Below are 14247 nucleotides of genomic sequence, written 5' to 3' on the forward strand. Positions count from 1 at the left end.
TTTTGATAAGATATTCTTATCTAAAAAAGTTATCTAGAAAACTAGGGAGGAAAATTAGAAAACTAGAAAAGAAAGTTATCTAGAAAAGTTCTAAACTTTTCACAAAGTGATATAATATGCATCTTAATGCACAGTAACCACACTCATAAATTTAAAAAAACACTTATTATTATGTTCAAAGTAGTTAAGGTTAAACATTCCCAGAATCATTTCTACAACACTGGAGTATAATTTCAGACACTACAACCATACTACCTTATGGATACCCTGACTTCTTCTGAACATACCCGATAAGGAAAACATCTTATTCCTCCACAAACAGTCCTTTTTCACCTCAGAATTCTATCACAAGCTCCTTTCTTGTACTGAAAGGAAACCATCACTGTGGCAGGTTGTATTTTCAAAAGGAAGACATGACACTATCTTCATTCCTACATCTTCTTATTACAACGTGACTCTGGCATTCCTCCCATCAAAAGGTGAGGCCTAAGCTGCTTCTGCTTGTATTTAGGCTAGTCTGTGCTATAGGGTAAAGGGTGGTACATGACTTATAAGATTAGGTCATAATAGATCTGCCTAGGTCTCAGAATATTCATCTTTGGAGCTGCTGAGATGCCCTGAGGCTGCTACATGGTGAGGAAGCCAAAACTAGCCCATGAAGAACACATACCAGCCCTGAGATGAGGTGAAGAGACAGAAATGCCTGGGTAGCCCCCCTATTTCAGTCACCTCCCCTTGCTGTTGTATTTTCAGCCACTGTCTGACTGCAACCAAACCGGAGACGAAACCACAACTGCCCTCCTCAAATCCCTTACCCATAGAAGATAATAAGTAACTACTGTGGGTTTCAGCCAGGAAGTTTCGGGTGATATGTTACATAACAATTGTAACTTGAATACTTACTCTAGGTAACATGTACTCCTTAATCCAGGGTCTATACTTGGCACCAGGAAGAGAAAATTCAATTAATTTTCGAACAGTGGAAATTCTAAAAAATTCATAGCTCATTCTCAGTGTTCTGTGAGCTTACTATCAATTCATTTGACAGTGTTAATTTTTTTAATAAAAAAAAAATTTTATTGGGACAATGTTATTTTAAATCACAGTTTCACTTTTCTGGTCATACTAGCATGAACTAATTAAAAGATAGCTTATCTACATTTTAATTATGAGACCCAGAACTGAATCCAGTTTTCCAATGATGGTACACATGAACTGCTAAAAAATGAAGGAAGACTATTTCACTCACTGGTGAGGCTTTTATTAATTTGCTGTGAATTTATAAGTATGAACCTTTAACAAAATCCTTTTATGCAGGGAATGGTATACTACAGGATATCAGTTCAGAGTTAAGGTTCTGGAGTTAGATATGGAGACAAAATTCAGCAATATCACTAAGAAGCTATATAACCTTGAGCAAGGTGTATTAACTCAATAAAGCTTCATTCTTTCACTTATAAACAGGTCACCCTAGTTTAAATTAATGAGATTATGACAAAGTTTAAATGTCAGCATATAAGTAGCTACTATTATAATGGTTTCTCCAATCATCTTCTTCCTATTTAACTGATTTTTTGCTTGTTTTAATTCCAGGTCAGAGCCTCACAATTATCTCTATTAAAAAAGCTCTTCTTATACTTATTGCTTCATTTATTATCTTTTAAACAAATAACCATTAATAGAAGATGTAATGGAAGAAAACACCCATTAACAATAGCAATGAAAAAGATAAAATATCTAGAAATAAATGTAACTGGGAATGTACAGAATCTTTAAAGGAACATTTTAACACATTACTGAAGACCTGCAATGAAGACTTGAAGAAGTATATTATATTCTTGGACAGGAAGACAATATCACATAGATGTCTATTCTGCCTAATTCAACCTATAAAATTTAAATGATTGAAATAAAAGTACAAAAAGGATCATTTTTCCTTTGAAGTGGAGTAGGGAAACTGGGCAAGCTAATGCTAAAGCCCTTAAGGAAAAGAAAAGAAAAAAAAAAAAAAGCAGAAGTTGCCTGGAAAACCACTGAGAGGCAAGAGTGCTACTAGCCTTAGCAAATATGCAAATATATTATGAAACCTCAATAATTAAAACAGTATGACATTAGTGTCTGAAGTGAGAGACAGAAAGACATGATACAGAAGAAAAGGTCTAAACATTGATACATCTATGCATGGAAATTCAGTATTGGAATTGCAAATTACGAGCTTAAGAGATGGACTTTTTGAAGAAAGGGGGGAGAAAAACTTAACATAGTTCAGCAGGATAAATTGCTCATGAATCAGAGATTTAATGGTTAAAATGAGAGATCATAAAGGTTATAGAAGAAAATTTATTTCTTTGCCATTGCCGTTTCTTTGCCAATGCCATTGCCCCTCCATTGTCTTGGGAGTGGGGGAGACCTATTACCCCAACTCCTGAAGCCACAGAAAAAGATGAATAAATTATATAATTATATATGGTGGCTCAGACGGTAAAGAATCTGCCTGCAATGGGGAAGACCTGGGTTCAATCCCTGGGTTGGGAAGATCTCCTGGAGGAGGGCGTGGCAATCTACTCCAGCATTCCTGCCTAGAGAATCCCATGAACAGAGGAGCCTGGCTGTCTTCAGTCCATGGGGTGGCAAAGAGTCAGACATGACTGAACAACTAAACATATGCATATGTATTTATATGTATATTCATATCAACATCTACATGCCAGGAAAACCATAAACAAGATCAAAGTGATCAAAATGACATACCAGGAAGTCTGTATTTGCAACTTGTCACACAAAGGAATAAGCTCCTATAAACAGAAAAGATCAATAATCGAAATTTTTTAATGAGCAAAGGATATGAGTAAAGCTCACAGAAAAGGAATGTTCTTTTAAAATATGACAAGATGTCCAACCCTCCTCACAAAGAAAGAAATGTTAAAACTACCACAGGAAACCATTTTCATTTAGACTGGCAAAATTCTGAAAGTTTAATAACACAGATTGGCGAAATTGAGCCTTACCTTATAAATTAGAAGGTATAATTCTAATTTATGGAATAAATATACCTTTATAAAGTGATATAACCTTTACGGATAAAATTTGTCAACACCTATTAAGATTACAAATACACAAACTCTTTGATCCAGCAATTTATCTTCTGGGAATTTACATGTTCAAGATGAAACTGTAGGTGGGCCTTTCAGAAAGGCAGAGAAAAGAGCTCAGAAAGTCCTCTCCCCAAAGGCAATGACAAAACAAGACAACACTGCCAAAAATAACCTTTTTAAAACTCCAGAAACTAACCAAAGGCATATAACAAGTGCAGAAATATTTATTCAATAAAAAAACCTACTGTATCTTCGTTTAAAAAAAAAATTCTGTGGCATTTTGCAAATCACATATCAGGTAATGAACTGCTTGATCCAGTATGTAAAGGACTCTTAAAATTCAAAATACAAGACAAAAATTCCAATTTAAAAATGGGCAAAACATTTGAATAAGCATTTCATTAAAGAGGATATACAAATTCTGATAAACACATGAAAATATGCTCAGTATCATCAGTCACTTGCACAGGGAAGTGCAATTAAAACCACAATGAGACAGCCCTTGACACCCACTAGAATGGCTGTAACAAAAAAGACAATCAGAAGTGTTGGAAAGGGTGCGGAGAAACCAGAACCTTCACATAGTACTGGTGAGAATGTAAAATGATACAGCTACTTTGAAAAACCACTTGGTATTTTCTTAAAGTGTTAAATAAAATTTCATAATGATCAAGCAATTCCACTCCTAGTTATCTATCCAAAAGAAATGAAAACATAAAATCTACACAAAAATTTGTAAACATACATTCATAGCAGCATTGTTCATAGTAACTCAAAACCATAAACTTAAATGTCCATTAATTAGTGAATAGATTAACCAAATGTGATATACATTCCAGTGGAATATTATTTAGCCACCAAAAAGAAAGCAACACTGATATAATACGAACAAAACTAAAAAACATTATGCTACATGAAAGAAGACAGATGCCAAAGACCACATGTTGCATGATTCCATTTACATGAAATTTCCAGAAAAAGCAAATCTGTAGAGGCAGAAAATAGACTAGTGGTTTTCCAGGGTTGGAGGTGGGAAGAGGGATTAACTGTAAATGGGCAAAGGTTTCTTTCTGGTGTGATGAAATGTAAAATCAGATTATAGTGATGGCTGCCTGATTCTGTAAATTTACCAAAATCCATTAAATTTTACACGTTTAAATGAGTTAATCTTAAGGTATGTAAATGATACCTCAATAAGGCTGCTTTTAAAAAGATACTATAATCTGCGTATGAATGCTTATAGGAGCTTTATTCATAAGTCTAAAAAACTGGAAACAATCCAAAGCCCTTCGGTTTGGACAGAATAAAACACTGTGGTGCATGCATATCATACGATACCACTGAGCAATAACAAGGATGAGCAACATCCTCTGTAACAAGAAGGCTGAACCTCAGATGCATTACGTTAAGTCGAAGAAGCCGCCCTCAGAGGCTTCGGTACAGGGACACTGTGGGAAAGTACAGAGAGCAGATCCCTGGCTGGCAGAGGTGGGGTTGATAACAAACAGGAAGCCAAGGGAGTTTTGGGGAGATGAAACTGTTGTGTATCTTGATTATGGGTGTGGTTACACAACCCTATATATTTGTCAAAAATCAGAACTGTATGTCAAAAACAGTGACTGTGGGACTTGCCTGGTGGTCCAGTGGCTAAGAATCTGCCTGTCAACACAGGGGACATGGGTTCAATTCCTTGTCCAGGAACTAAGATCTCACGTGCTTTGGAGAAACTAATAAGCCCATGAGCTTCAATGAGCCCGAGTGCAGCAACTACTGAAGTCCAAGCACACAGAGCCTGTGCTGTGCAGCATGAAAAGCCTCACAATGAGAAGCCCACAGACTGCAACTACAGAGTAGCCCCTGCTTGTTGCAACTAGAAAAAGTCCAAGTGCAGCAACGAAGACCCAGGGCAGTCCTAATAAATACTTTAAAAAAAAAGTGTTATCATGTGAATATTAAAAATAAATTTAAAACAATGATATTGTATTTGTTGCATATGATTTTCAATAGCAACCAATTAGAAACAACTCCAGTCATGGTCGGAGAAGGCAATGGCACCCCACTCCAGTACTCTTCCCTGGAAAATCCCATGGACGGAGGAGCCTGGTAGGCTGCAGTCCATGGGGTCGCTAAGAGTCGGACACGACTGAGCGACTTCACTTTCACTTTTCACTTTCATGCATTGGAAGGAAATGGCAACCCACTCCAGTGTTCTTGCCTGGAGAATCCCAGGGACGGGGGAGCCTGGTGGGCTGCCGTCTACGGGGTCGCACAGAGTCGGACACGACTGAAGCGACTTAGCAGCAGCAGCCAGTCATGGTCAATAAGAAATGAGTTAAATTATTGTACACCCAAACAAAATATTACTGCTACACCGTTATAAGAAAGAACGAGGAAGCTCTCACAATACTGACATGGAAAGATATATGATTTGTTGGTAAGTGAAACAATGAACTAGAAAAAGAGAAAAAGAAGAATATACACATATTCATTTTGCTAAACTGAAACTCTGAATAAAGACACAAGAAAGCAGTAGGACCATTTCCAACTGCGTGAGTGTGAACGGCATGTGCAACAGGGTGCCTGTGGTCAGAGGGGAGAGCAGATGCTAGTGCTGTTTGATTATTATCTTTGAACTTTGTTGTTGGTTAGTTGCTAAGTTGTATCTGGCTTTTTTGCAAGCCCATGGACTGTAGCCTGTCAGACTCCTCTGTCTGTGGGATTTCCCAGGCAAGAATACTGGAGTGGGTTGCCATTTCCTTCTCCAGGGATGTCTGAAGACATGAATGGTAAAAAAGAAACAAATTAACACAAAAATCAGTTTCTGAATATTGTTCCATCTTCCAATATATACACACTCAGTGCTGTGCCATCTGAAATTTGTCTATTGCATATTCATCTTAGTCAATGATTAAAATCAAAACTGAAGAGAACTAGGGAAATCCTTGCAATAAATTAATAAAAATCTTTCTTAAACTGATGTTAATCCATTACTACACGCTATCCTAACTTCATGAGTTATGTGAAGCACAACTGTGGGCGAGTTACTTAACTTCCCTAAACCTCTTTGTAAAATGGGTGTAAATGATATCTCTCTTCAGTTCAGTTCAGTTGCTCAGTTGTGTCTGATTCTCCGCAACCCCATGGACTGCAGCACGCCAGGCCTCCCTGTCCATCACCAACTCCCAGAGTTGACTCAAAATCTGTCCACTGAGTCGGGGTGCAAATTAAATGTGGCAGTACCCGTCAAGTGCTTGGAATCAAGGTTGGCACTGAGCAGGTATTCAGTAATTGCACATTGGCTTTGTTTTTAGGTATGGCTGGTTCCTGGCAGATGTATTCACCTAACTGTCACAGTGTTCAGCCCACATTTCACGAGAGACCTTGTCACACGAGACCTGTGATGGTGAAAGCTGCTTGGGTTCAAATTTCAGCTCTGAAATTTTCTAGCTGGTGGGCAAACCACTTAAGCTTCCAAAGCCTCGGGATCTTTAGTTAAAAATAGGGTGACAAAGGTACTTATGTCACAGGATTAAAAGGACAATTGAATGGATTTGAGGTGCAGAGCAGAGCTTTGAGCACATATTAAGTAGTCAACAAATATTAGCAACTCCTGGTCTCCCAATGCAATTATTATGGGAATTTTGTAAAAACTTCATGTTAAACCTCATTTCTAGCTTGTCTTGACCTTCTAGTACTTCAAACTTCCAAGCAAAAAAGAGTTTATTCCTACCAAATGTTGTGACACACATACAAAAACATTCTGATGAATAAATGATAATATGCTTTTTAAATTTCCCTAACAGGCATACACAAGCTAGCTCTAAAAGTAATGGAGGTTGAAATCAATATTCATATTCTGTACTGTTTCCTATAATATTTGGGATTTAACAGGTTTTAGATTTCTAGATATTTGGCAATATAACATGGCTATATATATGGGCTGTTCTGAAAAAATAAAAAACTAGGTACTCAAACTAATTTCAGTGATTTTAAGAATTTACCAAGTTTTTTTTTAAGTACAATTAATAAAACAAAAACACTCTATATACTTTTTATTTCTTATAACCTTGTTATCTCTTCAGCTTTTTCCTAAAGTAGCCAGAAAAGTTCAGGATTTTGAATTTAGGCCTTGAAAGTAATTGTTTAGGGTTACAATTTCTGTACTGGAAATGACTAAACCAATGAAGGGGAAGGAGCTCAGGTTTCTGTGTTTCATAAGACCTTTGTTTTTCAAGCAGCATCATTTTAATTATTTCCTGTAAATACATCAATGTCCTTAAGAAAAATATTTTTCAGATAAAGACTAAAAACCTTTAATCATCATTTGGAACATGATGGAAATGACCTCAGCATATTATAAACCTTCTAAAACAGATTTAGTGCATGAAAACTCATTTGCCAAATGAGAAAAGCAACTAGTTACATGGGATTACTAATCAAATTATTTTAAGAAGAAGAAGACTATCAGATGAGCAACAACAGAGTATTTTTAGAGAATTCTAGGAGATCCTGGCTGACATAACCATTCTCTCTTTGCCAAGCCAGGATTTCCATTAAACTTTGGGTAGGAATTAAGACTTCATTTCAAATGAGAGAGAGCCCCAAGTATTTATCCCCAATGGAATTCTGACCATGAAGCAAAGATGGCCTTTCCAGAAGGGCTGGGCAGAGGGTGATGTAAGTCAGAGAGTGTGCCCATGTAGCCATTCACACACTTGCCCCTCAGGTAGGCTAGAGGCAGCCCCCACCACCAACCTATCCAAGGTGTCATGCAGAGGGCAGACACCCCTGTTAGCATGACATCCAGCTCCCTCTCCTTAGACAAAGCACTAGTAAAGACTGTCAGCCTTAAATGGTCTTTGAGGCTGCAGGCAAGTGACTCCAGACAGGTCTTTATATGATCTCCTAGGCAATTCCACCAGGTGACTGGAACAGGGAATTCCAACAGGACAAAACAAAACGCAGATTTCTCAGTTTTTAACAACTTAACCCCATGCACATCACTGAAGTACTCAACACACTTGTCTGCAGCCTCACGTGAAGTACTTGGGTGCAATCTCAAAAACAACAGAATCATCTCGGTTCGTTTCCAAGGCAACCATTCAATATCACAGTAATATTGTGATATTGAAGAAGCTGAACGGTTCTTTGAAGACCTTCTAGAACCAACACCAAAAAAAGATGTCCTTTCATCACAGGAGACTGGAGTGCAAAAGTAGGAAGTCAAGAGATACCTGGAGTAACAGCCAAGTTTGGCCTTGGAGTACAAAATGAAGCAGGGCAAAGACTAACAGAGTTTTGTCAAGAGAACACACTGATCTTAGCAAACACCCTCTTTGAACAACACAAACAAAGACTCTACACATGGACATCACCAGATGTTCAACACCGAAATCGGATAGATTATATCTTTTGCAGCCGAAGACAGAGAAGCTCTACGGAGTCAGCAAAAACAAGACCTGGAGCTGACCATGGCTCAGATTATGAGCTCTTTATGGCAAAAATCAGGCTTAAATTGAAGAAAATAGGGTAAACCACCAGGCCATTCAGGTTTGACCTAAATCAAATGCTTTATGATTATACAGTGGAGGTGACAAATAGATTCAAGTGATTAGATCTGATAGAGTTCCTGAAGAACTATGGATGGAGGTTCATAATACTGTACAGGAGGTGGTAACCAAAACCATCCCAAAGAAAAAGAAATGCAAGAAAGCAAACTGGTGGTTTGAGGAGGCTTTACAAACAGTTGAGGAAAGAAAAGAAGCAAAAAGCAAGGGAGAAAGGGAAAGATATACCCATCTGAACGCAGAGTTCCAGAGAAGAGTAAGGAGAGATAAGGCCTTCCTAAATGAACAATGTAAACAAGTAGAGGAAAACAATAGAATGAGAAAGACTAGAAATCTCTTCAAGAAAATTGGAGGTATCAAAGAAACATTTCATGCAAGGATGGACAAGATAAAGGACAGAAACAGTAAGGACCTAACAGAATCAGAAAAGATAAGAAGAGGTGGCAAGAAAACACGAAGAACTATACAAAAAATAACTAGGAATAATCACAATGGTGTGGTCCCTCACCTAGAGCCAGACATCCTGGAGTATGAAGTCAAGCGGGCTTTAGGAAGCATTACCACAAACAAAGCTAGTGAAGGTAATGAAATTTAAAAACTTAAAAGATGAGCTATTTAAAAACCTAAAAGATGATGCCGTTAAAGTGCTGCACTCAATATGTCAGCAAGTTTGGAAAACTTAGCAGTGGCCACAGGACTGGAAAAGGTCAGTTTTCATTCCAATCCCGAAGAAGGGCAAACTACTGTATAATTGTGCTCATTCTGGATGCTAGTAAGGTTATTCTCAAAATCCTTCAAGTTAGGCTTCAGCAGTACATGAATGGAGAACTTCCAGATGTAAGCTGGATTTAGAAAAGGCAGAGAAACCAGAGATCAAATTGCCAACATTCGTTTGATCATATCAGAAAGCAAGGGAATTCCAGAAAAACATCTACTTCTGCTTCACTGACTACGCTAAAGCCTTTGACTGTGTGCATCACAACAAACTATGGAAAATTCTTAAAGAAATGGGAATACCAGACCAACTTACCTGTCTCCTGAGAAACCTAAAATCTTAAATGCAATAAGTCATTGGTTCAAATTAGGAAAGGAGTGTGACAAGGCTGTGTACTGTCACCCTATTTAACTTATATTTGAGAGTACATCATGCAAAATGCCACATTGATGAATCACAAGCTGGAATCAAGACTGCCGGGAGAAATATCAACAACCTTGTATATGCAGATGATACCACTCTAATGGCAGACAATGAAGAGGAACTAAAAAGGTGAAGATGAGGATGAAAGAGGAGATTGAAAAAACTGGTTTAAAACTTAACATTCAAAAAACTGAGATCACGGCATCCGGTCCCATCAATTCATGGCAAACAGAAGTGGAAAAAGTGGAAGCAGTGACAGGTTTTACTTTTTTGCGCTCCAAAATCACTGTGAATGGTGACTGCAGTCATGAAATTAAAAGACACTTGCTCCTTGGAAGAAAAGCTATGTCTAACCTTATTGGGGGCCAGAGTGAGGTACTCTGCCCGTGGCAAAGGTCATGAGGAAGGAGGCTCGACATACGCAAAGGCGGGATCGAGCCTCAGGAGTCCCCCTGGAAATCCTCGAGCATCTACCCCCATAACCAGAGCCTGCCTACTTTACTACTTTGTGCTCTCACCTACACCTCTGACTTTACGGGGGGCTGTCCCCCACCACCTCTTTCGGAGAAGGAGTTAACTTAGAGCTCCAGTTAATAAAAACTCCTGGGCGTGACAAGAGTGTTGTAACCTACAAACTCCTCTGAAGGTTCTCTAGCCCGCCTGACAGGCTCGTCTGGCCACATGTGATTGCTCACAGCCTCCCAACCGTGAGAGGCACGAGATGCTTTAACCTTCTAAAAACAGGTTCCTTAGAAAAGTTAGAAAACTATAAGTATAGTGGGCTGATTAGAAATTGTATTGGTGAAGGGTTTTTCATTTGTTGAGCCAATGTTTGTTGCTAAGTCTCCATATCCCCTGCCCTTACACACATTAATGAATATATAAAAGAAATAAGTATTAACCTTTGATATTAATCACGTTAGACCTTAGGCTAAGTAAATTCTTTCCTTAACTAAAACCCACTACACCCTCACCCTATAGGAATGTAACTTTATTTGGGTGGCGTCTGTTTTAAGAATAATCACCCCTGGAGAAATAAGTGTCCTGGTTGACTGACCACTGTCACAAGGAGAGGGTCATAAATTGTCAGCAGGCCCCCTGGCCAGAAGATAATGTAACACCCCTAAGACCTCTGTATACATTTGTATGAAGCACCTGACTTTGATAAAAGTCAGGACTGCTGACCCCCCGTGACTTTTGCATACATCTCAGTGTATAAAAGTAGACCATGGAAAATAAAGAATTGGGATCAGTTTCTCGAAATACTGGTCTCCCCATGTCGCTCTCTCTCTCACTCGAGCTGAGTCTCCATCTGGAGCGCGGAACCCGCCATGCTTACTAATTATGCCTGGGCTTCTAAGATCCGACCGGGGAGGCCTCAGTGTCTCCTCTCCTTCGGGAGAACGGAAGGACGCCTGCGGCCTACGTAAGTGGTGCAGACTTCTTGTCTTGAAGTTTTATTGGTCTCCCGCGTAAACCAAGCTACTCAGCCTCTTTTCTCCACTGAATTTTCCCACTGAGCTATCCTCATTCTATTACTCTTTACATCTTTAATTAATATCTAATTGAAGCTATTGTATCCTGATCCTCGCCGACGCCGTCCCCGCTTCGAATACCCTGGATCAGCTGGGGCTGGACCCCGGCATAACCTAGACAAAGTATTAAAAAGCAAAGATTCCACTTTGCCAACAAATGTTCATATAGTCAAGGCTATGGTTTTTCCAGTAGTCATGTATGGGTGTGAGAGTTGGACTATAAAGAAAGCTGAGCTCTGAAGAATTGATGCTTTTGAACTGTGGTGTTAGAGAAGACTCTTGAGACTCTTGAACTGCAAGGAGATCCAACCAGTCCATCCTAAAGGAAATCAGTCCTGAATATTCATTAAGGACTGACGCTGAAGCTGAAAACTCCAATTCGTTGGCCACCTGATGCGAAGAACTGACTCATTTGAAAAGACCCTGATGCTGGGAAAGATTGAGGGCAGGAGAAGGGAATGACAGAGGATGAGACGGTTGGATGGCATCACCAACTCAATGGACATGAGTTTGAGTAAACTCTGGGAGTTGGTGATGGACCTGGTGTGCTGCAGTCCATGGGGTCGCAAAGAGTTGGACATGACTGAGCAACTGAATACTTCAATAAAATTAAACATTCAGCTCTGCAGTCACACCACTCACATTTCAGGTGCTCAACAGACACACATGACTCATTACTACTGGCCTAGCCACACAGAACAGAACATACCCATCACTGCCCAACGTGCTCCTGGGCAGTGCTACTCTGTATTCTTTGGCATTGTATAAATTTCTTTATAGCAAGAGAAAAAAAAGATATTTTTTCAAAGGAAAAAAGATATTTCCACTTTGGGAGGGGGAAAAAAACAGGTTTTGGTCCCCCCTCCCCCCATTCTGTATCTCTTTTAATAAGTTATTTTTTGAACACTGTAGAAGCACCAGAAGCTTTGTGTTGTTTAATTGCTAAGCCATGTCCAACTTTTTGCAACCCCATGAACTGCAGCACACCAGGTTTCCCTGTCCTTCACTATCTCCCAGAGTTTGCTAAAACTCTTGTTCATTGAGTCAGTAATGCCATCCAACCATCTCATCCTTTGTCACCCTCTTCTCCTCCAGCCTTCAATCTTGCCCAGCATCAGGGTCTTTTCCTATGAGTTGGTTCTTCACATCAAGTAGCCAAAGTAATGGAGCTTCAGCTTCAGCATCAGTCCTTCCCATGAACACCCAGGACTGATCTTCTTTAGGATGGACTGGTTGGATCTCCTTGCAGTCCAAGGGACTCTCAAGAGTCTTCTCCAACACCACAGTTCAAAAGCATCAATTCTTGGGTGCTAAAGCCTTCTTTATGGTCCAACTCTCATATCCATAATGACCTTTATTCGGCCAATTTTCTCTAAGCTATTTAATTCTTACCAATTCAGTTCTACTTAACAAGATTTCAGATGCCACCAAAAGAAGGAAGACAATGTCATAATTTGAAGCATCGTGATATTGCTCTCGCTCTGTAACATCTAAAAAAGGTCATGTTACTCATTCTCAGTAGAAGCAAACACAGTTGACAGAAACCCTCTGCAGTTTAGACAAACATTTAAATTGAAGGTTTTCTTCAAAAGAATAATAGCATTTAAAAATAGTATTCATTTTTTTTCCTGATTCAATTCAGTACAAAGTATAGAAGAAAAACAAGCCTAAAGCTTTAAAAAAAAGTGCCATTTTAACTGAAAAAGAAAATGGCAATGCTAAGAACAAGTCTTGAAATGAAGGCTGTAACACCAAAGCAATGAATGCTCATAATAACCAGTTCCTCAGGGCTTTCTCAGGTAAGAGAAGTTTGAAGCATCTAGTGAGATTTTAAGAGAATAACATTTTAAATGAAAAGTTAATGAAAAGGTCTCCAGAGAAAAAAATAAGGCACATATATAAGTTCGTAAGGAATATACAGGTAAAACCACATACAGGAGACTCCAAGTCCCCTTTGAAAAACCATTAACTACTGATGGAAAATCGCAACCCCAGTCCCTGCTGGAATCCCCATCAGTATCCAGTGACCCATGAGGTCCCACGGGAGATCTAACCTGTGCCCTAAAGTCCTCCTCAAAACCCTCCACAGCATCACATCCATCTACTTTCCTAATGCAACCACCAGACCCGAAATTCCAATCACAGCCATCAGTGAAGGTTCTTACTACGGGGCCATCCATAATATATACAGAGAGAAAGCCACAGTAACTAGGACAGTGTAGAATTGCCACAAGGATGCACTACAGACTGACAGAGCAGAGCCCATGTGCGCAGAGCAAACTAGAAACAGGATAGAGTGGCATCACAAACCAGCTGGGGGAAATAAACTCTGCAATCAAAGACACAGACTCGTGCAACTGTTTTGATTCACACGGAAAACCGTTCCCTATCTCATTAGTTCAGTTCAGTTCAGTTGCTCAGTTGTGTCCGACTCTTTGTGACCCCATGAATCACAGCACGCCAGGCCTCCATGTCCATCACCAACTCCTGGAGTTCACCCAAACTCATGTGCATCGAGTCAGTGATGCCATCCAGCCATCTCATCCTCTGTCATCCCCTTCTCCTCCTGCCCCCAATCCCTCCCAGAATCAGGGTTGTCCCAATGAGTCAACTCTTCTCATGAGGTGGCCAAAGTATTGCAGTTTCAGCTTTAGCATCAGTCCTTCCAGTGAACACCCAGGACTGATCTCCTTTAGGATGGACTCGTTGGACCTCCTTGCAGTCCAAGGGACTCTCAAGAGTCTTCTCCAACACCACAGTTCAAAAGCATCAATTCTTCGGCACTCAGCCTTCTTCACAGTCCAACTCTCACATCCATACATGACCACTGGAAAAACCATAGCCTTGACTAGATGGACCTTTGTTGACAAAGTAATGTCTCTGCTTTTTTTTTTTTTTGTCTCTGCTTTTTA

At 39.5% G+C, this 14247-nt stretch overlaps 1 protein-coding gene across 10 annotated transcripts in view; it reads right to left on the bottom strand.

The window, feature by feature from the left end:
* The window catches only part of MRTFB (myocardin related transcription factor B), a 317022-nt gene that overhangs the window by 147104 nt on the left and 155671 nt on the right, over window positions 1-14247 (bottom strand). For 3 of the 10 annotated variants that reach the window (XM_086375690.1, XM_086375691.1, XM_086375692.1), the window contains one exon: window positions 2752-2795. The exons of the other annotated variants lie outside the window; for them this stretch is intronic. The gene's annotated coding sequence lies outside the window, so the exon portion shown is untranslated. The remainder of the gene's footprint in view (window positions 1-2751; window positions 2796-14247) is intronic. 10 annotated transcript variants of the gene reach the window in all.

The sequence above is a fragment of the Bos grunniens genome, chromosome 25, assembly GCF_055505025.1.
Source record: "Bos grunniens cultivar Pamir isolate PY7600 chromosome 25, Bosgru_T2T1.0, whole genome shotgun sequence".
Lineage (NCBI taxonomy): Eukaryota > Metazoa > Chordata > Mammalia > Artiodactyla > Bovidae > Bos > Bos grunniens.